General features: G+C 44.4%; 1 protein-coding gene across 3 annotated transcripts in view; it reads left to right on the top strand.

Moving 5' to 3' along the window:
• rerea (arginine-glutamic acid dipeptide (RE) repeats a) overlaps window positions 1-25,076 on the top strand; it is a 117,044-nt gene that overhangs the window by 9,350 nt on the left and 82,618 nt on the right. The window contains exon 2 of one of the 3 annotated variants that reach the window (XM_034536687.1): window positions 14,430-14,504. The exons of 1 other annotated variant lie outside the window; for it this stretch is intronic. The gene's annotated coding sequence lies outside the window, so the exon portion shown is untranslated. Of the gene's footprint in view, window positions 1-14,429; window positions 14,505-21,502; window positions 22,071-25,076 lie in introns of those variants that run through there. One more of the 3 variants, XM_034536686.1, reaches the window with a different exon arrangement.

Raw genomic sequence — 25,076 nt, 5'->3', positions numbered from 1 at the left:
TGTATTTGCTGTTGCAGAGAGATAAAGACGATGAAAGTGAGAAATACGTGTGACTCTCTCTGGGAATTTGGCGTATGAATTCAGTTGTATGGGGAGGGTGGTCATAGAAGGGTTTTTTCTTTTTCAGATTAGTGTGCATTTTGGTCGTACTGTAGGAGTAACAGAGCTCATGGGTCATGGAAATCATCAGGCGTGTTTTAATTGTTTGTGACTCGTGAAATGAGAAACAATAATATTTGACTAGTGGACCCAGGAGATTACAATCCGGTCAGCTGCTTAAAGGAGTGTCAGAGAGATGCATTACCACATCCTCGTCTCCCTCGCTGCCCCTTGGAGCCATAAACCCCTCATGAGCATTTAGCCAGCAGTGATTTCTCCTCTGTTCACCTCCTCGCCCTGTTCCTGCTTGAATGAAGGGGGGGGGGGGGGGGGGGGGGGGGGGGGGGGGGGGGGGTCTGTCTGTGTCTGTGCTTGCATCCCTGGTTCTCAGCAAATCTCTGCAGCACCACCTGATTTGACTTGGTAATGGGGCATTGATGAGACTTGGGGGAAATTGGGAAAGCAGTACAAAACATACAGCAAAAACCCACTACTGTGAGGCGGCAGGTTTCTCAATGGCAATTGAGAAAAGAGGGGGAAAAGAGAGAGTGATGTAAAAATGGAGGACTGTAGAGATATAGCTGTCATCTGTTGATGCCTATGATCGCCTTTTCTTCCTGCGGAAGAAAAGAAAACTTGAAGGTGGAGATCAGCCTCAGCACCCAGGCTTCAACTCTATTTGTATTTTTACTCCACTATACTGAAAAGCTGGTTCTCTCTCCAGTACAGCAGGTTATTTACATCTTCAGCAGAGCTCATTGCTCACAGAATATTGAGTTCAGTGTGGCGGACATAAAAGGTAGCCAAGCCGGGAGTAGTAGGAGAGATAAAAGCAGGATCGCTTAAGCACTCTGTGTTATTTGAAGCACATGTCTACTGCTGTTTATCTAGCCACTAGCCTAATAATTCATCTTGCCTAGTTTTTATCACCCAGTGCACGTCTGTGCTCATACACACACATACGCACACACACGGCCACACACATACTCACAAACACAAATTCCCCTCACCAGCGAGGTTAGGCCCCCTCTAATATAAAACAAGCGATTCAAAGATGAAACGCTCATCATTCTGCAGCCTCACCATGGCCATCCAACGGATGAGTAGTACTGCAAACAAAAAGCTGGGGCTGCTCTCGCCCAGCTCTCTCACAGGGGCATCTTGTCGATGTTATCACTCCAGCTACTGCTGCAATTAATATTAATGTGCTTTAAAGCACGCTCCAGCCGCCCCGCTTCCCTTTCCCTCCTGCTTGTCTGTGTGTGCTTGTGACTCAGGAGGAAGAGAGCAATAAAGCCAGCGGGGATAAGAATCTAGGCAAGATATGACAGTCCTCATGTCAGCCGCCTTAGAGCTGGAGGGATATGTGGATATAGACAAGGGATGAAACTGAATCCGAACCAGCCAGACAGCAGGTAGCACGGCATGTAGGTACTGGTAGAGACTTGGAGCACTCCCAGTTGCTTGGCTGGGGTTGATCAGCCTGTTTATTTAGTCATGTTGTAATAATGCTTGACCTTTTTTTTTTTTTCAAGTCCACGGCCTGACCTTTAGCACCTTGCTCTTTGGCGAGCGAGCGAGCGAGCGAGCACCTCCTTTGCAGGGCGCTTCATGGTCTGCCAACTCCAGGAGTGGATTGTTCCAAATTAGTATGCATTAGGTGGTTAGTGCAAAGCATTTAATTATGCGAGATGGCACTAAACTGTCTATGTTATGATTAGCCCAACACGTTACAACCTTAATCTCTTCATTTTCCCCCCTATGTCTTTCCATGGGGGGATGGGATTGATGGGCTGGTGAAGGAGGATGAAGGTGTTATTACAAGTATCTCTGCAGCCAATGTTTTATCCCCCCCCCCCCAGCATGCCCCCAGATACTTTGTCAGACGATATTGAATCAAGTCGCTTCTTTTTATGCGTGTATGTGCCCGTCCATGCTCTGTTTTCAGTGAGCTGCTTTTCATGGGAGGCAAGGCTTTTTAATCTTGGGTAGCAGGCAGCGCTGGCAGAAGCAGAGTCGGAGCGAGCCAGGCAGTCAGTCGCTGCAGTGGAGCCCCAGCAGCTCCCTGGAGGAGCCCATTATACAGGAGAGATATCAAACCATGAATCATTTACGCCAGTCCTGCCCTCCCTTCTCCTACCCTCGCACGCAGCCTCGATGCCCGGGCGGCCGCCCGGCCGCCTGCTTGCCGCTGTCTGCATCTTTAATGAATGATTATTGCATTTCAAAACATGGAATGGAGTAATTAAAGCATTATTGATCCTTTTACACATTGGCTCCAGAGCGGACAAACATGTTTAGTTTTTTTTGCCCTCCTCTTAACATCTTTTTTTTGTCACTATGCTGGATAGAAAAATGTCTCTCTAGGAACAGATTTATTTTGTGTGTGTGTGTGTGTGTGTGTGTGTGTGTGTGTGTGTGTGTGTGTGTGTGTGTGTGTGTGTGTGTGTGTGTGTGTGTGTGTGTGTGTGTGTGTGTGTGTGTGTGTGTGTGTGTGTGTGTGTGTGTGTGTGTGTGTGTGTGTGTGTGTGTGTGTGTGTGTGTGTGTGTGTGTGTGTGTGTGTGTGTGTGTGTGTGTGTGTGTGTGTGTGTGTGTCCTGCATGTTTAAGCATTTCAAGAATAGCCTCCATTCGGGGAGGAGGGTCATAATACAACAAAGTGGGTTCTTGGGTCAGTCTCATTGTGCATTGTGTCGTGAGGACTGTGTTGGTGTTTTGTGTAAAAAGTATAGGGAGACGGGGGTTAATGTGCTGGAAAAGAGTGATTTAGGTCAGTGGTCGTGTCTGCATCTGTCACTCTGACAAGCTGGCGCTTTAGGAGGCTGTGCGGTGTTGAATAAAGGACGGAGTGAGAGACAAGTGAGGAGAGAGCTGGCTCTTTCAAATGGAAAAGAGGAAAACCTGACTTGACTGTGATTTGTGCTCTCAGCGACAGGCAGCGTGTTACAAGCAGCTGTTTGAAATAAACCTAATCAGTTTCACCTCCTTATTGAGGATCAAGACAGTTAAAGCTTCTGCAAATAAGTGCACGTCTCCTTGCCTTCCTCCATCTATTTTCCCTTCTCTCTCAGCCTCCTTAGCTCTCCCCGCTGTCATTTCTCCTGGTCATTTGTCCTTCTCTCTTCCCCCTTTCACCGCGCTTGTCTTTCTCTGCGTTTATATATTTTTTCCCCCATTTTCTCATCCGCCCTCTCCTCCTATTTCAATCAGGAGTGCACTTCAGTTTCTGTGTAAATATCACAATCACTGATGAGGAAAAAATGCTGGCATCTCCACAAGGGGATTAGAGGAGCCATTTTGTGTATTACTTATTAATATGTCCATCTCCCACTGATCTGTATGGATTGTTTCCTGTCATACAGGCAAACATATAAATCTATTTGTAGCATGTTTTTACCTCCATAAATGTTTAAAGAGTTTAGCAGTCACATTTCACAGTTGTAATAAATACTCTAATGAAATTCTTACATTTTAGGATTACTCACAACTGGTTTTTTCTTCGCTTCCCAAGAACTGCTTAATAATATCTTCCTAAAACAATATTGCTAATCGGATTGATCCAATCATTACAGCTCTGTGATAGCCTGTTTGAACTAGCCTGTGCTGATTGCTAGCCTTCTCTCCCTGCCCTATGGCTTGTCCCTTTTGTCTGTGAGCCACATGGCTCTCTACAGGACTTAGCGAGAGAGTCTAATCAGTGCTAAATATTCAGCAGTAGCCCGTAGCCTAATCAGCAAGAGCATGATCATTGTCAACCAATTGCATTCCTCTTGACCTCCCAGATGGAGGTAAACTGCACAGCCTCTCCATAGCGGTGCCTCAATTACTTCAGCAGTAATGGTGATAAAGAAGACCACAGGCTCAAATGAAAATGGCTGATTGATGTGGACACACATGGCTTATAATTGGATTATAAGGAAGGACGTTAATGGTGTTAGGGGCGTTGTGGTGGAGCAGGATCCTAAACACGGACCAGGTATTAAATGATTGGCACCTAAAGCCCAACGTGTGTGCATGCGTGTGCATGTGTGTGTGCGTGTGTAAAAAAATGCTTATGTGTGCTGCCAGTAACTGGCTCTCTTATGATAGTGACAGCTGTGGGGTCAGAACAAAAAGCTGTCTTATTTCCAAAGCAGCAGCAGATCCTCTTCCTCCTGTCCAACACACACACACACACACACACACACACACACACACACACACACACACACACAGGCACACACTCCACGAGTCACTGGAGAATTTAGGGAGATGAGATATGTCTATTCTACGGTAGTTGCATTGCTGAACAAGGCTGCAACTAAATCTTATTTTTAGTTATCCATTTAATGATTAATCTGATAAATGATGCTTTCCTAATTTCTGTAAAATCATTTCTGTCGACGACTGATTGATTTATCAACAAATGGAGGTGCTGATCAGTCGTGTTTCTCGGGGTTGGCAGTTTCCACATTGTCGGACTGCTCTTCATTCTTTCCTGTTTATCCTAATGGAGAGCGTTAAGAGATGGATGTAATTAATTGACCCTGGCAGCTCAGAGGGGCTGTGTTCGAGTCCGGGAGCAGGTGCTGACTGAGCTGCCCACCCTCTCGTTCACTAGTCCTCATCTCAGTGTGCATATCTTTGCAGAGTGCCCAACACTCCCCGCTGACCGATTGGCTCTTGGTAAGTGCAACGATGCTGGTTGCCTGCGCCTGTGTGCATGGCTTAATACCAGCTAATGCCTGAAGGAGTGCGCTCCCTGTTTCTATCGCTCCTCTCCCCTCAGCTGCTGCTTAGCCAAGCCTGGCCAAGTGTAGAGCAGAGCTGAGTGCCTCCCTTTCTACTCTCACTCTGCGCCGCCTGGCAGTTTATTAAAGGGAATACTAGCTTTTTCCTCGCGCCTGGGCGTTTGATTTCGACAGCAGCAGAGGCTGTCATGGTAGATAAAAGGCAGTGGGCCCCAGAATTACGGTGCACACAGCATCTGTATTTACTGCGTCATTCTCCCTGCCTCTGACAAGGGAGGAGGAGGAGGAGGAGTAGAGGAGAAGAAAATGGAGGACAGGCTGCTGCATTCATGTGTCTTTACATTGACATGTCTCATCAGGGAAAGAGGTGGACAGACAGTCTACAGTGAAGCCAATCCAAGCCATCAATCATCCCTTTTCAATGCGCTTGTCCAGCACACTGTTATACTCGCACATAAGGACTGACAAAAGAAGGCATTATTGCTACTGTTGACATATTTATAATCCCCTTTTTTCAGTTGGCTTTGTTAGACGGAGTAAAATAAGTTGATTGTTGTGCTGGCTAAAAATGTCAAGAAAGCTTAGGTTTTTTTTTACTGAGATGGTGTGAATTGACAAGTAACAATTGTATAAAGGATACAATCATATATATTCATAGAAATATATTGAGACATGCTTATTCTTAGCTTATTCTTATATTGGGTATAACTGATTTCCCAGATGTTTGCCACTTCTAGTTAATCAGATGATTGATTTCAGTTTCTAAAAAGTGCTTTTGCTCCAAGTCTTGCCTTGACAATGACTTAACAGAGAGATCTATTTTCCTGGCAGTATCTCTCACTGAGGCTGTGGGTCATGCTAATTTTTCATCGACATCAATTCATTGTGCTTTAATTAACACAACAAGGATTCGGTGTCCTCCAGTGTCATCCACTCAGACAGATAATACAAACTCATTAGCCTAACTCCCAGCAACTCTAAAACTAAATGTTATTACACTGTTTTCTGTTTTGGTATATATTAGAATTGATTATGTTGATGTATTCATCCACATAAATTAAGTTTTTCCGATCATATCCTGTAGGCCATTTCATCTATTTAGTATCAGAGGCCTAAAATAAGCCTTTAGTTACAATACAAAACAATCCTCGTGCTAGTTTGCTTAATCGGCTTTAGCAGCGTTTCAAGCAAACCAGCTGTCTGTCTTCTTCATATGTCTCGATGCTCTAGCCTGTGGTGACAGCAAGACTAATGTATTCATGGCGCCGCCATGGTGAGAGGCATTACTTTACCTTTGCTTAATTGAGGGGAAACTCCCCTGACACCTGCTTAGCACAGCACTAGGCTTGCAAAGCGGCCAAACTCAACCTTAGGAGCTGAGGCCACTGAACCCTGACTGCGAAATAACACAACCCAAGACCACCCAGGGACTGCCGAGGGGAGAAATGGTTTTATAATGTTGATGAGATATTACACCAGCCCTTCCTCCACTCTCCCTATCTCTCTCCTTCTCATTACTACTTACCTGGGGAGGGAGACGGCTCTGACTCTGTGCCTGAAGGTAGATTTAGATGGGCCTGCTAAATATTTCACACCCTAAAGACAGACAAGTAAAAAAAATAAATAAAAAAAAGTGAAAGAAGAAGCAAAGAGAGGGGGAAAAAAAAAAACTGTGCAGAGGGTTTTGACATGGATTGTGGAGGGAGTGTAGTCAAGGGCAGTCAGGGCAAGCTTGTAATTGGCTGACACCAGAAGGTGTGTGTGTGTGTGTGTGTGTGTGCGCTCGCGCGGTCAGACAATATAGACTGAATACTGTAAGGCCAAATATATCCCTCCAGCCTGACTGCATTGCTTTCAGTGTGTTGATATGCTGCCCTCCCCTTGCACTGCGGTGAATGTTGATCTCAACTACAGCAGACATAGTGTATTATTTTCTTTGGGCTCCAATACCAAACTCCCCCTACCTCCGCAGCATTACAAGCAAGGTCCCATATGAGCCTCAGCATGACAGCTCGACTGAGCTCCTGCCTCGTTTTTTAATTGTCCCTTGCCCCAGGGGCTGCTGGGAGCAAGCTGGGTGGGGGTGAACATTTTCTCCAGGGGGGTGAGGAGAGGTGGGTGACAGAACACTCACAGTGTCAGGTGCAGGTGCGGAGAAAAGAGATGGAGAGGTTGCTGACAAGCTAACCGTGGGGAGCCAAGTAGTGGGAAGCCACTCACCTAGATTGGAGAAGAGTGAGAGCTTTATATAAGAGGAAAGCACACAGGAGGCATCCATCACCCTGCTCCATCACCACCACTGCACTCACTGATACATATTATTCAGCTGGTCTATTAACAGACACCACTGATGGAAATGTATGCAAATACCACAGTGTGGCCTCAGTGGTAAAACAGCAATAGGTGTTTGTACTGTGAAGGGTGGGAGCCTGTGTCTTTTTGTTCAGACAAGGTTTTGTTGTTGCAGGACTTAGAGAGTGAGCTGTCCCCTTTCGTCGAGTTACAAGAGCTGTATTTAACATTCTGAACGTTAAAATAGAAGAAATAAAATCAAGATATAGTGGAGTAATACCTGAGCAGAGATTGAGAATGTTGTAGTCTGAGCTTTTCTTTTGTTGACACATCCTTTTAGTGCACGTGAGCGTGCCCCGCTCTGCACTGCTCTCATATGGCGGCTACAGCTTACAATGCCGTCAGCGTCGTCCCCTCAGGTTAACACGCTTCGCTCTGTCAGCACTTTCGCTGTCTCACCCTCTTGCCCTCTTCATGTTGCGAGCTGTTGAGAAGCAATAGAAGGGCTCTCAATCTCGTGTTTTGCTCATTTAATTGAGTCTGCTTGATAATTGATTAAGAAATAAATCAAATCCTCAAATGTTGAGCAAAACATTTGATGGCTCCAGCTTCTTAAATGCAAGATGTTGTTTCATCTCTTTGTCTTACCGTTTAAACTGAATATCTTTGAATTTTGACTGTTGGATAGAATATAAAACTATTTGACTGTCTCCTCGGCCTCTAGGAAATGGTGATGTTTACCATCGAATAATTGAGAAGAAATCTTGTAGATTAGATTAATTGATAGTGAAAATAATAGCATACAGTTGCAGCCAGGGATGTGATTTAGTTATCAACATTTACATGCAGCAAATTTACAATTGACCTCATCCTAAATACGTATTGTTATTAGCTGTTTATGTGGGTTAGTAATTCCATTTACATGCAAACCGGCAGAGCCCAATACATATCATTAGACACCTCCTCCACATTATGTTGCAACATCAGTTCCCTTCCCATAATCAGTGTCATACCACATCTCTGTCATGTGGAATAACACTTTGCTTTGTACTATTCATCTTGCAGCTACATGAAAGCTCAGTCAGATGGTAGAGCCTGTTTTATCAAGCAGGTAGATTTCTTGAAAATACTGTCAAAGCTCTCACCGGGATTTGACGCTGCATTAGGATGTACATGTATCTTAAATGCTGTTGAATAACACAATTGGAATGCATGTCTTCATGTGGGTATGCCTTCTCTGAATATGAACGTATTCAGGTTAGGGTTTACATGGTCATTTATAATGTATTGTCTCCATTGGGTAAAGTATTGGAAAAACTGCAGTCTTTATAAACGGCCACTGAGCCATTGAGTCTTTTTTAGTAAAACAAATAATAGCGGAGCTGCTGGAATTAAATGCTGTGCAGCCGACAGGAAGCAGTGGCATGCTTTTGGGCCGTGCGCTTCCTGTGTATTGCTGACCGCGCTGGGGTCATAGGCTCTGAAAATAGCCCTCAGAGGATTCGGGCTGCACTGATGGCATACCTGCTGTTTCACTGAGATGTTATCCAAGTGCAAGCCAGCCCAGCTCCATCCCAGATGCTTTGGATTGTTCTGCAAAGCTGGAGTGGGGCCAGTACACCTCTGGCTCTGTACACCTCTGGCTCTGTACCTCTCCCCTGCAGACACACACGCCAACATACACTCACATGCTTACTCACACTTGCACAAAACACAGCGTCATGGCATTCATCATCATCATCATCATCCATTTAATTTATATAGCGCTTTTCAAGATACTCAAAGACACTTTACATGTTTTATTATACACCGCTATGGGGAACAATTCAGGGTTAAGTGTCTTGCTCAAGGACACATCGACTAGGGCGGGGATTGAACTGCCAACCCCCTGATTGAAAGACGGGCATGCTAACCACTGACCCATAGTCGCCCCATTCAGATCTCTATATACGTTTGTCTTTTGCTTGTTCAGATCATCACACACACACACAAACCAAACCAGATTATGCTGTCACCACAAAAAGCTTTGTAGCTACAGCACAAGCAGACTGGCCTTTTGCAACAGGTCAGAGTTGACTGCAAATTACAGCTGGTGGCTGACCACGACCAGTGATGGATCTCAATGCAGTCTGTGTTTACCCGCACACCTGCGCACCCCTGGATGGGAGAGACGGTAGCACAGCCGAGAGCACACAGCCATTTTGTAACACCTCAAGGAACTCTCTCTCTCCTCTGCCTGTATGAGGAATAAATGAGGTGGTACCATTAAGTGAATTTGCTGTTATTTCCCCAGGCTCTTAGCTGAAGATGTCAAACCTCAGCCAGTGAGGCAGCCAAGGATGACTGCCGGCTCAGGCAGAGGCAACACACACACACACCGAACTCTCTGCCACGCAAATGATCAGCTTTCATGCTTCTGTGTAATTTATCAAATTGCTTGGGCATGTGATGAATGGGCCCAGATCTCAAAAAGAAAAAAGACATTTGGTTTGCATTAGGTCGCTGTCATGCCCATGTAACAGCTTAGAATTTAATTACAGTAAATGGTAAACATCGTATTCACGTTTTCTGAAACAATAATTCAGTAGGCCTAATTGCTTTGTAGTTTCACAGACTTAACACTTGAGCGATTACACAAGTGGAATCGGCTTGTTAAACAAAAACTGTTCAATCCCATTACTTATACTACAGACTACTATATTCTCTTAGTGTGTGGAATGAGCAAGTAGGCTTAATGTTCTCTACATTTTCTCACAAATGCCCGCACTCGCACATCTTTACTGTAGAAGAGGTTGCTTCTCTCCTGGTGATTTGTCACAGTTCCCTATTGTATTACACACACCCTCTCCTTTACACTCTACACTCCCCCGCCCCCTCCCTTTCTTTTTCTCCCTCCCCTCCCTCGCTCCCTAAATCATTTCTTAACGTGTGTGTGGGTGCCCCCTCTCGCTGTGATTCTGATACTTCATAACGGCAGGAGGAAATTGAGCTGACCTTGAGGCTGCCGAGCTCCTTTATAATGCTGATGTATGGGGCTGTGGGCGCAGGCAGCCAGTAAGTGAGAGGCATGTTTTTATTTGCCGGGGAGCAGGGCCCAGTGTCGGGACACATAACGGGGTTCATTTCTCGCCCACTTGAGCTAGCTAGTATGCCAGGAAGCTTAGTGTCAAGCCTTCAGGTCCACGAGGTGTGATTTACCTGCATTAGCCTTTGTATACTGGAATATGTTGCATCATGCTGCCGAAAGCCACAAATACATTGGCCTCACTTAAATTTGATTTAGATGGTGTTGCTGCATTGAAAAAGTGTTACGGTTGTCAATGCTGTTATCTCAAGGTTGGACTAGAGATTAATTCAAACAGGATTGTTTCTGGCCAGTTTGCATTTGTCAAGCAGTGACAGGGCAATCGTTGATGAAAGAAAAAGGAAGGAAAAAAAGTGTCTCTTTCACAACCTTATATCAACCTGCCTGTCATTGATGTCATTATTCTTTCAGTGTGGATGGCCCACTTTATTTTCTTCGGTAGCTCTCTGCTCATCAGCGTAATCAGCTACCTCCTAACACAATCAGCCTGCTCTCAAATTACAGTCATGATTGAGACCAAGTCGGTCGCAGGAAAAGATGAGAGCGCTTATGATCCAAACATGAACGCGGTTCAGAAGGTGTTTATGATAAATAAATATCTGTAAAATACATTGCAATCCAATCCAATAGCCCTGCAATACATGGCACCTTTGTGATGCTTTGAAGATGCATTTTATGAGAGAGCTGTTAACTCAACTGAATTGTTGACTATAAAATGTCAGTAAATTTGTAAAAAGGCCTAATAACAAGTTCCCATTTACAAACGTCCAATACCCAAACATATTCAGTCTACTGTCATAGCGAGAGTAAGAAAACACGAAAACACACACAATTGAAAAGCTAAAACCAGAATGTCTTCCCATTTGCTAAAAATATATTGTGACAACTTAATGCAGTTTATTTTTTAGTCAATCAACTAATTGTTAAATTAACCAATTGCTGCAAGTCTAAATTAATCATGAAGCCTTACAATAACCAGTCCTTCTCTTTAGTAATAACTACACTTACAACTGATGATACCTTTCCATCTTCCACACAGGGATGTATTGCCTTCAAATACTTTGCTGTGCATGTTGAACAAATCAAATCTGCCTTTGCACAGCATCTAAGTTAAAACACATGTTCTCTACTTGTAGGCTTGTTGCTGGACACATTGTTTTCCAAACAAAACCGCTTCAATATTGTGGCGGTGGGAATTTGCACAATGACAAAGGGATAATAGAAATGGTACACAAGTATTCATTTGTTTTCACTTTGTCAGTTAAATAGTAATTTTAGCCCTAATTTGGAGCTTTGTGTATAATGTTAGTGGGTTTGGTTGACATTAAGACGAGCGCATCAGGCCTGCCAATTGGGCTCACTTCTCATATGGCACAGATCCACTGACAGAACCCCGTGTCTGCATGCTGCACTCTGAAAGCAGGCAAGGGCCCAATTCATTCACAGCCTTTTCAACAACCCATTGACTGTGCACAAAATATGCTTTAGCAGCTTCACAGCGTCAGACTAATCAATTGATCCAGATTTTGCTGTCCATTGATCTTGGCGCGGCCTGCATCCAGACTATTCCAGTGCATGTATGATAATGATATCATTAGCAGCCTGTGGCCGATCTATTAGTGCAGTGAAAATGCGAGTAAAAACCACCCAAACCATACATAGAAACATTTGCACTGCCAAATGCTGCGGTGAATGGTCCAAATCTGCTTTGCTAATGCCTCCCTGTCACTCTACCTCCCTCCCCACCTCATCACAGAAACAGTACCGTGGCAGAGAGGCAGCAAGCCTGCTGGTGCTGCTGACTGGCATTCTGTGTGTTGATGAATGTGCCGGCCTGACGGCTCAATGTGCTTACCTAACAGGAGCTGCTCTACTGTCACACTGAGTTTCTCAGTATCTCTCTCAGTATCTCTCTCTGGTGAGGTGAGTGAGATAGAGACACAGAGAGAGAGATAGACAGAGAGAGTCTTTTTTTGAGGGAGTGAGGTGAGCGTTCCACTAGGCTAGACACTGCAGCCTGCACAATGCTTCTCAAAGGTTAATGGAGCCTTGTCACAATGCACACTAATCACCAGGTAATCGCTTAATAGCTGTCAATTAAGGTCAGCTATGATGACCAATGCAGCACTTATGGATGAGGGAATCGGGTTACCAAAAAGTAATTTATTCTAGACTAAATTTCTTGTTGCAGTATTTGTTTTCTATAAATAAATACAAATAATTTCTGCTATCCTAACACACTTATCACCCCGCCTCTTACAGTATGGAAATAGTGAAGATGCTATCTTTAGTTTATTTGTGTTGTGTTATAGAGGTGTTTGAAGTGGTTAGCATTGGGCTGGTGTTAAAATAGTGGCTTTTCTGACGTACATGTGGTGGACACTGACAGATTGAGAGGCGGGCTGAAGTCATGAAAACGTAGAGCTTGTCTTTGATGTCAGACAGCAGCCGGAAGGCCATGGTGGTCGGAAGGGGATTGAGGTTTCAGCGCGGGATTTGGGGATTGTCGTGTCAGAAAGGGTTCAGGTCTCTGGGTCCGAGCGCGTTTGAGTGCATGCATATTCACACAAGAGACCAGGCAGCTGAAGAAGGAAAGGCCAGTTTGTCCTTGCCATCATCCACATCGCACCAAATATGCTCACATATAAAACCCCTTGACTCACAGAGCATGGAAGTGATTTTGCTCTCACATGAGCACACACACACACTAGAATATAGGAATGGACAAGCCTGTTGAGCTTGTCTCAGTTGCTCTGCGGTGACTTGTGGGAGAGACTGGATGGATGGGTAGTTTGATGAATAATGTTGCATGCCATTTGGATACAGCTTCTAGGCCGAGATATGAGCAGATTAAAATGAAGATGGGTTTGTCATAGACTGCTTTAAAAAACGACAACAACAACTGGGAGACAGATGAGTCCCTGTGTATGGGCGTTTGATGGCCACATTGTCTGTCCCTGTGGAAATTCCAGAGTTACTGAAGGGATTTCAAAATCAATGTGAGCTATTCATATGCGGATCTAATCCTCAGATTTACTCCCATTTAATCTGTGGTTATGGCAGGCTCTTGATGGCTCTAATGCCGTCAAACAGATGCCCCTGCTCAGCCACCCAGGTTAGGCCACACCTGGTGACACCGTTGAGCCCTGGCACTAGGTGGCCCACGGCACATTTCATATTTTCCCCAGGTGCCAACTATCATATGAAAACATGTATTATAGCGTCACGGTGCATCTGAAAGAAAATTGAGTCAAATGTTAACATCAAATATCTATCACCCCAAAATCCTCTTTGGTAGAATTTGATCATGGCGTGAGTATAAATGTTATGTGCTTATCTGGATGGCTGTTGTGTGTATTTGTGCTATGTTTGACAGTATATGCTGTTGAACAGTGCTGAGACTGCATGGACAGAGATGCTTGGATTTTATTCACTGCACACCTGGTGTTATCTCCAAATTCAAAAAGCTAACGGACCATTTCACTTCAAAATGCAGGCAGAATTCAGGAGGCATATTGCATCAGAAGCAGGTTTTATTTTGTACATCTGGTAAATATCATGGGATGTTGTTTTGTAGCAGTTTTGCCGTGAAGAAATAATTGATTAGGAAACCAGCCGCAACCTCCTTTTACATATTTTACACTGTGTGTGTGTGTGTGTGTCTGTGTGTGTCTGTGTGTGTGTCACATTTCTGGGTGTTAAAGAGAGTAAATGCAGAGAATCTCCCGGTGTGTGGATGCTGAATGTGAAATGTCAATGTTATTGAACAGGTGCTGCGAGGCAGAGCTGTGATGTTTTTATTTCCAAGCTCTTGTCAAGCAAGGCAGAGAAGAGAGGGCTCATGGGATAATGGGGGAAGTTCAGGGGTGGGGACTGTGTGTGTGTGTGTGTGTTTAATAGTGTGTGCAGTAGGTACGAGTGCCGAGATCTGTGTGTATCCAGAGAGGTTTATTGAGAAGAGGGAAATGAATACTGGCTTAGAATAAAAGCTCACAATCTCCTCCATAGAACATGTTAACTGCACTGTGAGGGGTATTATTATTTTGTGTCTACGATCACCATGTGTTCAACATGATGCCAAATATGGCTGCTGTCTTTTCCCATGCATACACCTCTACTGTCAAGCTGTTATCACCTTGTTTGTTCCATTTGCACATCATTTATGTTTTTGTTTTTTTTATCCCCCTGTCCTCTCTGTATGTTTGTGTGTTCGTCCCCTTCAGTTTTTCTCTTGCAGATTGTCGTTGTGTCAATACTTGTTGAGAGGCAGTGTGAGCTAGGAGGTGAATGCAGTCAAGGTTAGTCAACAATTCTTCGTGACACTGCAGCGCTGACTTAACAGTGTTATTTTGCTCTGCCCTAACCCCGCACTCCTTCCCCCAAAATGTTTCTATTCTCCACCCACTGGACCTTGATCATGTTCTCAACCTGCCCGTGGTGCTCTCAGCCTGATTTCTCTCCTCCTCATGATCATCATCATCATCATCCTCATCATCCTCCCCCCTCATTGTGCTTCGTCTTCTCCACTGTCCTCTACCTCCTCCCCATCGCAGCCCTCTTTCCCACTACTTTCTGTTCCAGTGGAGAGAACAGATCAAGCCTGTCAGCACTCATTTATCCCTCAACTGCTAACTCCTGCTAACCCACTCCTGTGTTTGTGTCGGGTTGCATTATTTCCTATGTTTTAGCGTTACCTATACGCACACCCTCTCCTTCCTTTGCAACCAGTGCAATACTGTCTTTTTGGCCACGGGATGTCTTTAAGCCACCAATCATCTTCATTTCTGTTTCACTTCTCTGTTGCACTTGTAATTCCAATGAAGGCATGCGAAAATGTGATTACTGTTTTGCCATTTAGGCTTTTAAAGAAAGAAAAAAAAACAAGAGTGAGAGCAGCGACTATCTGAATTTCCAGAACAGCGGCAGAGAATCCAGTCACGATATAAAAGGGGGGGTGGGGTTGCAGTTCAAAGCAGACTAGCAGGTTACTTAATGAGTTTTGGTAATTGGCTTGCTGTGGCCTCTGCACATCCCTGCCCTCCTGCTGCTGATGTATGCAGGACCAGGCAGAGTGCTCTGGCTTGCACTCCTTCCCTTGCTCAGTATTTCCTTCCCTCACGCAACCCATCCATCTTTCCCTTCATCCATCCCTCTTCCACATGGTGCTAATGTTGCACTAAGTCTCCTCTGTCTATTCCCTACTGCTCCTTTTACAAAGAGACAGTTAGCATGCTGCATGTTAGCTTTCCACTCTGCTCAATGTCTGTCGCTCATTTCCCCAGTCTCTCCCACTTGTTTGCTATCTTTTACATGCACACACGCACACGCACGTGCGCACACACACACACACAGATGCTGCTCTATGCATTATGCAGAATATGTGCATCCAAACAAGCAATTTGCAGAATTTCCAGCACACCACAATGTGTTGTGGACACATTCTCTGTGTCCACAACAGAATAATGAGAAACACATTTCCATGCTCAGTTGATTCACAAGTCCAAACAATAAAGACAAAGAGTGGTGGGCTTGCCATGTAACCATAAATGACACCTAACATATAATTCTCAGATTTCAGCACATTATCTCTTCACCAGAGCCATCAAAGGGACAGCTATTCTTCTCGTTTTATTGCTGTTGTAATAATGTGCGTTAGAGAGGAGAAAAACGGCATACAATCTCATTAAATCACTTCTCAAATTATAGTAGTTGGGAGAAGAAAAAAAACTATGACCTTCACGATTTAGTTAGAGTTGAGAGAGGTGTCTTTTTTTAGTGTGGATTGTTTATTGCTTTGTTTGTTTATAGCAAGCCTCTAGATTTAGTGTCTTTGGGGATCTGCACTAGTGAGGCTAACCTAATATATATTCTGGCTAATGAGCAAGCTTCCCACCTTCCTACCTATTCCCATTAATTTCCATTTTGTACCTTTAAAAAGCCATAAATAAAGCCTGCATGCATTAGTAGCCGTCTGTAGTTGCTAGACTGCTGCCAAGCTTTTTATCTACTCCCACAGTTGAGCGGTTGATTCTGAACGCTGTAGGGGTTGGAAGGCCAAAGCACAGCTAAGTGGCTCCTCTTGACCTCAGTACTGATCTCCCAACTGTCTGCTCCGACTGCACACAGACAGATTTTACCCATTCGCTTCCAAAAAAACTGTCTAATCTCATAACATAACCTCAACACCCTGTCTGTGTGCTGTCTTTTTGAAAAAACACATCCTTTTCTCGCCGCACCCTGTGTTGACATGCTGACAGTACATTTGCCTTGGAGATTGCTTCTCTGCTGTAATTCATGCCAAATTGGAGAAGAAAATGAATGTTAGCAAATGCGAAATTGGACAAAATTAGCTTGACTGGCTAGAGAATCTCTGACCTATAATGGATGTGCTTATTCTAGTTATCACTATGTATCTGTAAACTAGATGGCAGAATCATTAGCAAAACACTGAGAGCAGCCAAGTCTGACCAGAGGAGAGTAATTGATTTCTGAATAAGCATTTGTGCTGGAGGGAGAGAAAAAACAATCCAGCTTTGTGGGCCTTTGCGCCATTATGAGCTTTTTAACACGCATGTCATGAATTATAGTGTAGGGAGTTAATTTTTTTGTTTTACCCATTATGGGCCTCTGCTCCCCCAATCCACGCCTCTTTTAGCACAGCAACAGCATAGAGCTGCACCTCCGCTCTCTGTCCATATGGTGGCAGTGTATGGAGGTGAGACAGCCATGTGCTCTGGGTGAAATGGAGCAGTCACTGGCTATTTGAGCAGATTAGCTTTGAGACAGTAACCGCACAGGAATCACACACCCCAACCGCCACTCTCTCTTTTGCTTTCCTGATCGTGGACCCCATTTGCTTGGCCGACTGATGACTTTTAAACACCATTTTCTGCAGGAATAGACTTTTCCTAACTGCTTCCAGGCCTCAGCTTCAAACGCGTACTATTTGTTTATCTTGCTGAGTTTTTGTTCACAAAAGGATTTGCCTGAAATGTAAACTTCCTCTTTTCGCCAGAGCCTGCACTCTCTGTGTCCCTCTTGGAAATAAAGTCTCATTCCTCCGAGTCTGTTCTCAGTGCAGCCTGAACTGCTCTTTTATTCAGATGAATGAGGCCCTGTTTAGCCTGGAGAATCAGACGGACACAGACGGTCCATGTGAAAGCTTGAAGAATGTCTGTGGGAAATCAGGGGCTTAGTGAAATAGCATCTAAGTTATTACACATGTGCGCTTGTTTGTCTGTTTTGACTTTCTATGTGTGTGAGTTTATGGACGTACAGAGTTGTTTTTATCTGGTTCATATGCATTTCACACGCGGCCCTTCTTTTCCCGGAGCTTCGGTCTTCATTACAGCAAGCTGTGATCTAACGCTTCTATTAAAAGCAGTTGTTTGTTTTGCTCATATACTATATCAAAGCCTGCTAATGAGCACTCAGGTTTTGCTGTACTGTAAATGCTGTGATTCCTCTGACTAACATTTGATCACTTTGTCTGCCAGGTGGCAGATACCTCCATCTGGAGTAAGGTTTGTCTTGCGTTCATTTAAAAAAATAAAAACAAATGCAATAGTTTTACCAAATGGCTGCTGCAAGCAAGTTTCACTCTCTTGAGTAGCTTGTGTAGCTTGGCAAAGAGATTCGGCATATGTAGCCGACAAGTGTCTTGGTTTTCAGAGTGTTGCGAGGCTGCCAAATGTGACTGTGAATAGCTATGTAAACAAGATAGCTATGTGAGGCTAGACCTGGCAATGATTGCCTAAAGTGAAATACCATTCCTTGGCTGCTTTCACATTTTTACAACTTTGTTAATGATCACAAATAAAGGCTTGCTAGGTAGCCAGTTAATTACTAGCTGTTTATCTGGATTGTCTCCGGGCGACATCTTGATGATTTTCAGTTAGTCTTTTGTCACCATAACAGGGATGTTTGCTCAAATAGAGAAACGTGAACTCTTATTTTAGTTAAAGACATTTTACTCTGTTGAATATTGTTCTTTTCAGCTAAATAGCAATAGTCCTTGAATCTACGCTTATCCACAAGCGTAGTTAACCATATTTAGTTAAGTTATTTCCTTGAGTTACTTTGTTGGGTGATTTGATAGGATTGTTTTATTGCTTCCCCTTCTCTCAACCCCCTCTAGGCAAAGTCTGTGTTTTAATTAGTCGTGTAAGGCCCTATATTCCCCCAACTTGTAAAGTGCTCTCTTAAGAACCCATGAAGGCTAAAATGGGCAATGAATGATTTGAAGTTGGCTTTCTTTCTTTTTTTGCCTGCCTGCCTGCCAGCAGTGAAGGGGGAGGCCTATCAGCACTTGCCGTCAGTATGAGGAACAGTAACTTCAAGCAGCAGTCACACAGAGTCTTTGTTCTTTATGGATTTAGTACGTGTGGTGAAGAAAGAGTCACTGCTTTAAAGCCCCATCTGGAAAATCACTGTTTGCGTTTTTTAATATGAGAAGAAAAGCTCCTGTAGATAATACCTACCCGAGAATGGTAAAATGGTCTCAAGGTTCTAGCACATCCGTTTTTTTACTCCTCGTATTATGTTTTGGCAGCAGGGAAGTTAGCTTGTTACATCGTAGAGATTTAGTCATGTGTTAAAGTCGAGCTTCTGAAGTATACACCCCCACCAGCGCCACAACCTAACCCTCCTTTTGGTTTACAAGTCTGTTTTCTTCTCTCAATCCCTTTTTCCTTCAACTTGTCTGCTCATCCCTAGTGAATGTATTAAATGAAGTTACTAGATATGAGTGCTTAAGAGGCCAGGGCCTCTGAGGCTTGCCAAGTCTCTCACAGGCTTGGCTCAGTCATCCATGTCACTGTTTTCTGTTGTTTCAGCTACTGGCTTACTTGCTTGTATTGCCGAGCACTTTCTCTCTGTTTGCTGCCTCCGAGTGACTTGTTTTTCCTCCAGTGTGCAGAGTTCAGGCTAAAGCAAACTGTGTGTGTCAGGCACAGCTTTTGTTAACTATTCATTTTTAATTGAGTGTAAGTGGCTACAGAATCTTATCAACCATAAATGGAGTGGGGAGGAGGGGGCCATGTTATCCTTTTTTATTCAGTGGCTGTCTTGCAGTCTTTTTGTTTAGTAACACTTATACTAATTATGTTTGTTGTGGACGAAGAAAACAGATTGATAGTTTTGCCGTTCTCTTCCTCACACACCCTTCTGGTTTTGTTAGATCTTTAGGGAAAAAGACTGTTGAAGAAAAGCGTCATTTTCTCTTTGGAGCAGCGAGCAGCTCTGTTAGATTTCATTTCTTCTGAATTCATAAAGAGGCACCAAGTAACCGCTTTTTGTTCTGTCGGGATCGAAGGCACTGTAGCTGGAGAAGGGGGTGCTCAGGGAAAAGGTATTGTGATGGGACGTTTGAATGCTGAACAGAATTGAATAGACACAGTCAGCTTCCCAGATACATGCTTCGGCCTGTAGAATGTGGAGTGCTTTGCTTGTAACTGCACCGGTTGTCTCCTTTCATTATCGGTTAATGGTGCCCAACTTGACAGAGCCATGTGATAAACAGAGGAGCTGTGAAATCCTGGAGGTGGAGTTTTCGTCTGCCTGATAATGGGATCTCATCTGCCAGGGAGGGAAGGGGAGCCTGCACTGCCACCCAATCCAGCTTTGCTCTGCGCTGCCTTCAGAGAGGATTCACTGCACTCAGCCTTCACTGCTGTGTCGGCCCAGCTTAAGCCCCACAACCGGACTGAGAATGGTGGCTGCTTTCTTCTTGTGGAGCACATATTAGAATCACTTTTGGAGATTGTTATATATCATTGTGTTCCTTCTTCGTTTTTTCACGCTTTGATTGAGCATCAGATTTGGAGGGAGGAGTGCATTTCTTCCACCTTATCCTGAATCCTCTGGAAGTTTGTGTAACTCAGGAAAGGGTGCAGGCTGTGTGTAAATATCCTAAACGTTGACCTTGTGAAATGTATACATACTGTGATAAGGGAGGAGCTGTGGCTGCTGTGGTGTTCGGTTACTATGTGGAGGGGGAGCACGACTTGTCAGGACAGTTGCCTCAGGAGCTGGAAAGGGTTTTAACCCCCCCACCATATCCCTATGCTATTGAAACGAAGACAACCAACATGGTTTGTAGCACAATGAAAGACCCCCTGCACACCACCCTCAACTCAATTGCTATTGATCCTTACTGCCTGTCTCTCCTGCTGCCCGTGTTTGGCTTTAGTGCTAAAAGAACCCAATGCTCAAACTATTTACTTAAGTTAATTGGATTTGGACAGTGATCCAATATCATGTGGAAATATGTCAAGCTACTTGCTCTGTGAAATGGAAATCTTCATATTCATTTACAACTTAATGCAGTCCATCTTTGTTTTTCACGCTCCTCTCGTGTGTGAGGTCATTGGTTGCATTGAGATAAAGAGGGAACAAACCGTAATGTGTATTTGGTACCACAAGATGAGTACTGAGACCGTAAATGACCTGGATCATATTAGATGTGATGTGCAGGCGCACCATTTAAATCAGTCCCCCAAATATTTCTAATGGGCTATTTACATTATCAGCCCGCTTGTTTCTGCCTTCTTAATGGTTGGGGTGACTAATTAATTCATTATCCCAAAATGCAAATGAGGTCCACAAGCCTGATCAGCATTCAGTAGCTTCTCTCTTATGTATTTTCCCCGCAGATGCGTAATGTTTTCCGATATAAATCCGCCACCTGTATTTAAGAACATCATTTATTTGTGTATTCATTATTAAAACGTGCCATTGCCGTGTTTCCTTCACAGAGAGAAGCATGCTGTGTGCTATTAAGCCATTATTAACACGGCACTACTACTAGCTTTCAGGGCTTTTCATTGTCTCCTTTAGTCGTTCAGTCACATTCCCATAAGCGTTACCATTGATCGGTTGATGTGGTAGTAGGTCGGGCCACTTTAGCTGCTGTGCATCTCGCTTCCTGGTGCAGTTGTAAGCACACACGCACGGTGCACGTAGCGTTTCCCTACAGGGCTGCCATCAATCAACAGCCCCATTGGAGCCCCCCCCCCCCTCCCCCCCACCACCAGCACCACCCTTTTGTCCCTGACGATTGTTTGAATCCAGTCCATGTTTTTGTTTCGCTCGGATTTTTTTTTTCTCTTTTTTGAGTGTGGCCGAGGTAATTCTCCTTCACTAGTGTCTGGATAAAGAAAGACTAGGTCAGCCATGTGGATGTGTCTGTTGAACAGCTGAAGAGGAGGAGGAGAAGAAGAAAAAGAAGAAGAAGAAGAAGAAGAAGGAGGGAGGAGGAGGAGGAGGAGGGGGGGGGCGGGTTACAGAGACGGAGGGAGCGATAGGGAGAGCGTGGAGAGTGTGTGCATAGGAAAGAGAGAGAGAGAGAGAGAAGGAAGGAGGGGGGAGAGCGAGAGCGCGTGAATGTGTGTGTATGTGTGTGAAAAAGGAAGCGGAGCCTGTAAACGGCGAACTCGCTGGTTTCTACCCCTCGAAACAACTCACGGCGCGGTGTTACTTTTCGTGTGGACACTATCATCGACTGCAACAACAACACGGCCAAAGGGAATACGGGATTTGTTTCCGAGGACACGTTACGCTGCCTTTCGCTCGGCGCCTTCGGACGCGAACAGTGAGCCAGTAAAGTGAAACCGTCTTTTGTTGAAGCAAGTGCTCGCCCGAGCCCCTCCGTGCGGGCAGCGGGGTTTAAGGAGAGCGAGCGCGCGTGTGCGCGCGCGCGAGAGAGAGAGAGAAACGAGGGGGTACAAAGTGACTGTGCTCGTCTCGTCCCGGGTCATGGATTTGTCCCAGCGTGCTTAAGTTCTGTGGGTCAACTCGGGCTCGGATCGCGCTTTGAACTTGTTTGCAGCAGTCTGTGGGACTCCCGAGAATCACCAGACTGGCGGGTGAGTAGTTGCATTAAGAGAAAAGAAGAAGACAAAAAAAAAAAACGATTGCAGGACGGTGGAGGGGGGGGGGGGGCAGCAGCAATGTGTGGCTGCTAAAGAAACGGAATGTGGGACAGAGTGATGAATAAAGCGGGTGGCAATTAGACTTTGAGCCAAAAGTGTCCTGATTTGGTGTCTACCCGGAGGAGGAAGCGCGTGTGACCTCGAGTCAAATGTTTTTGAGTGCTGAAAGTTGGCTGCATTGTTGTAAAACTTGGCTCTCCCTGGACTGTGGAGCAGACCCCGAGGCAACCCATGGCCGGGCCGGCCTGTAACAGGGCTTCAGCAGCTAATGGGTTTTAAAGTTAGAATAATAAAGTAAACAAAGTGCCAGGAATTGCTGGCACTTTGCTGCCACATTGCTGCCCAGGAAACATGCATCCAAGATGTAAAGAACCAACTAAGTAGTGCGTGTGTATTCGAGCCATCGATTTAGTTTGAGGAAAGAAGCATTTAGACGGAATCGTTGTTTCAGTCAGTGGCACATACATTTTGACGGGTGGGATTTCCCCGTTTCACATTCAGAGTATTGGCTGTCGGATTTACAGCCTTGTTTGTGTAATAAATTGATTATTGGACTGTAATAATGGAAATAAATTGAGTGTTTTTTAGTTGTTTTTTTTAATGTTCGTGTGCTGGGAGACTGGCTGAACCAGCAAACTGTTGAAGTACCCTCAAATTAACTTGACCCCCCCCCCCCCTTCAGAGCACCCCAGAGGCTATGAACTCTGGCCCAAGCACATGCAGCTCTCACTGTGGGAGGGGGGGGGGATCTGTGCCTGTTGTTGAAAAGAGCAAGGGGGGCTGGTGGTGTGTGTGTGTGTGTGTGTGTGTGTGTTTAGGAGGGGGCAGCTTTAGATTTGAAAGCAGACTACAGTTATTTGTCTGAAAGGCAGATTATCTAATGTTTTCTAGTTATAGTAGAAGAGGGAGGAGGGCTTGTTTACTTAAATCAGTGTCAATTTGGCCATAGTAAGTCTTCATGTGACTACAGTCAGAAGCCGAATCCACTGCTTGTGTGACCACATGAGCTCAAAGAAGCTTCAGCCCTGAAACAAGATACACATTGAGGAAGGGGGAAGCAGTGATTGCCTTCAATCCCCGCCACATAAAAACAATCCCTTCCTGAAATCCTCCCCCTGCTGCTGCATTTTTCACTGAGCTATTACATGGACTCAGATGTTGCCTTGCTAATTGTGAGGAGCTAATCTCCACCATGCCCAGCTTCCTGTGGCATTTTTTTTGCCGCCCCCCCTCCCTGCTTGCTGAGAAGTGACCTCTAGCTTAATGATTCAGATGTGATTAATCCATTTGAGTGAGATGACACTGCATGGGCTAACATGGGGCACAAGCACTGCAGATAGTGACTGATTGTGGGAGCAAAAAGGACATTTGCTCCACCTAAAAATGGTTTGAACATTTGAGGCTCATTTGGTTTCATATGTCACGCGGATGTGAAAATTAGATATTTTATAAGTCACGAGGGCCAGCAATGGTTAAAAAGTTAACTGTGGTTGTGTTTGTCAGTGTTCCTATAACTCACAATGCTGAACTGCAAGCTGGTGCTCTAACCGTGTGTGATCTTTGATTTAGACATCATTAACAGATTTGACAGAAAACACGCTTTGCCTCCCTTTTTTATTGATGACTTTCAGGAGCCGTCACTTGCCACATGAGTTTATTTGCATCACAAGAATTAGCTTAAAATATGGCGGCGTGAAAACAATAGGGAAAACGATAGGGTTTGACCAGTCCAGTCATATAGGTGAAGGCCGCCTGGGGCTGATTCTGGTTGAGCTTTTACATATTTTGTTTTTGTTTGGTTGTCATCGAATCGAGTGATCTCTAAAATGGTAACTGTCAGTGTGACAGAAATTATTTTGATTATATGAGTAACTTGCACTATATTGTGGAAAAACTTGCATAGCTTGTCTTTCTGAACACATTTAGAAATGACATCTTCATCACTTCCCCTGAGGTTAGGATATCCATTTAGTTTCACTACTTGTGGAGTGTATGAAAGAGGAAGTGGTCAGACCTCTTAATGGAGTTGTACACAAGAGCCCTAGTTGTTCTGCACTGTGGGATTTGTTTGGGATGAGAGCACTGAGGGTTTCATGGTGAGACTGCTATCAGATGAGAAAGTAGTAGTCGTAATCCTAATTATGCACACTACCATACCGCTGTCGGTATCGGTTTGCATCATCTTTTTTTGCAGTACTTCATACCCCCTTTTGTAGGAAATTAATTCTGATGTGCAATTTGATCTGAGTCTGAGTCCGCAGTCTGCGTTGTTGATTCATGTGAACCAAGGGAATCATAGTAGCGGTGTGAGTCACCCCCCTTTCATAAACACAAGTCTCAACGCTGACAAGGTACAGAGAGCTAGTAAACATTCAGCTCGCATACAGGCGCGTGTACCAGTGTCACCTCTGAGGAATCTGAGGGGCGATATCCGCATCAAAGAGGCTGTTTCCGACCATACAGAGAGAGAGATGCTTCGTAGAGTGAGGCTGTAACGGTTGTCTAGCTGCTCAGAGGCGACTGAATGTTTGACAGCATTGGAAAAACGTTATTTAATCTGCTCGCATGATGGCCCTCACTGGGGTTGTATCAGGATGATGGTTGCTTGCTGGTAGAAAAACACACTCCGAGGTTGTCCGTTTGTTTTGTTTTTTTAACAGCGTGATGTAATGCATACAGAATCAGAAAACAATGTAATTGATGCAGTGTTGGCGGGCCTCTAATTGTCTTTCTAATGAGTAAGTCTGCTGGGGTCTTGATATCTTTTCCATTGGGGTAATGGTCTGAATGACTCAACTGTATCCATTGTAATTACAGAGAAATTATCCAATTGTTATTATAATAAGCTACATAAATGAAAACAGATGTGATGTTTGACCCCCTTATAAACTAAATGTAAGATGCTGATCAAATAAATGAAGGTAAATTACAACTCTGCCT

Source organism: Cyclopterus lumpus, chromosome 7, assembly GCF_009769545.1.
Source record: "Cyclopterus lumpus isolate fCycLum1 chromosome 7, fCycLum1.pri, whole genome shotgun sequence".
In the NCBI taxonomy this organism is placed as follows: Eukaryota; Metazoa; Chordata; class Actinopteri; order Perciformes; family Cyclopteridae; genus Cyclopterus; species Cyclopterus lumpus.
This window is presented reverse-complemented; position numbering and strand designations above follow the sequence as displayed.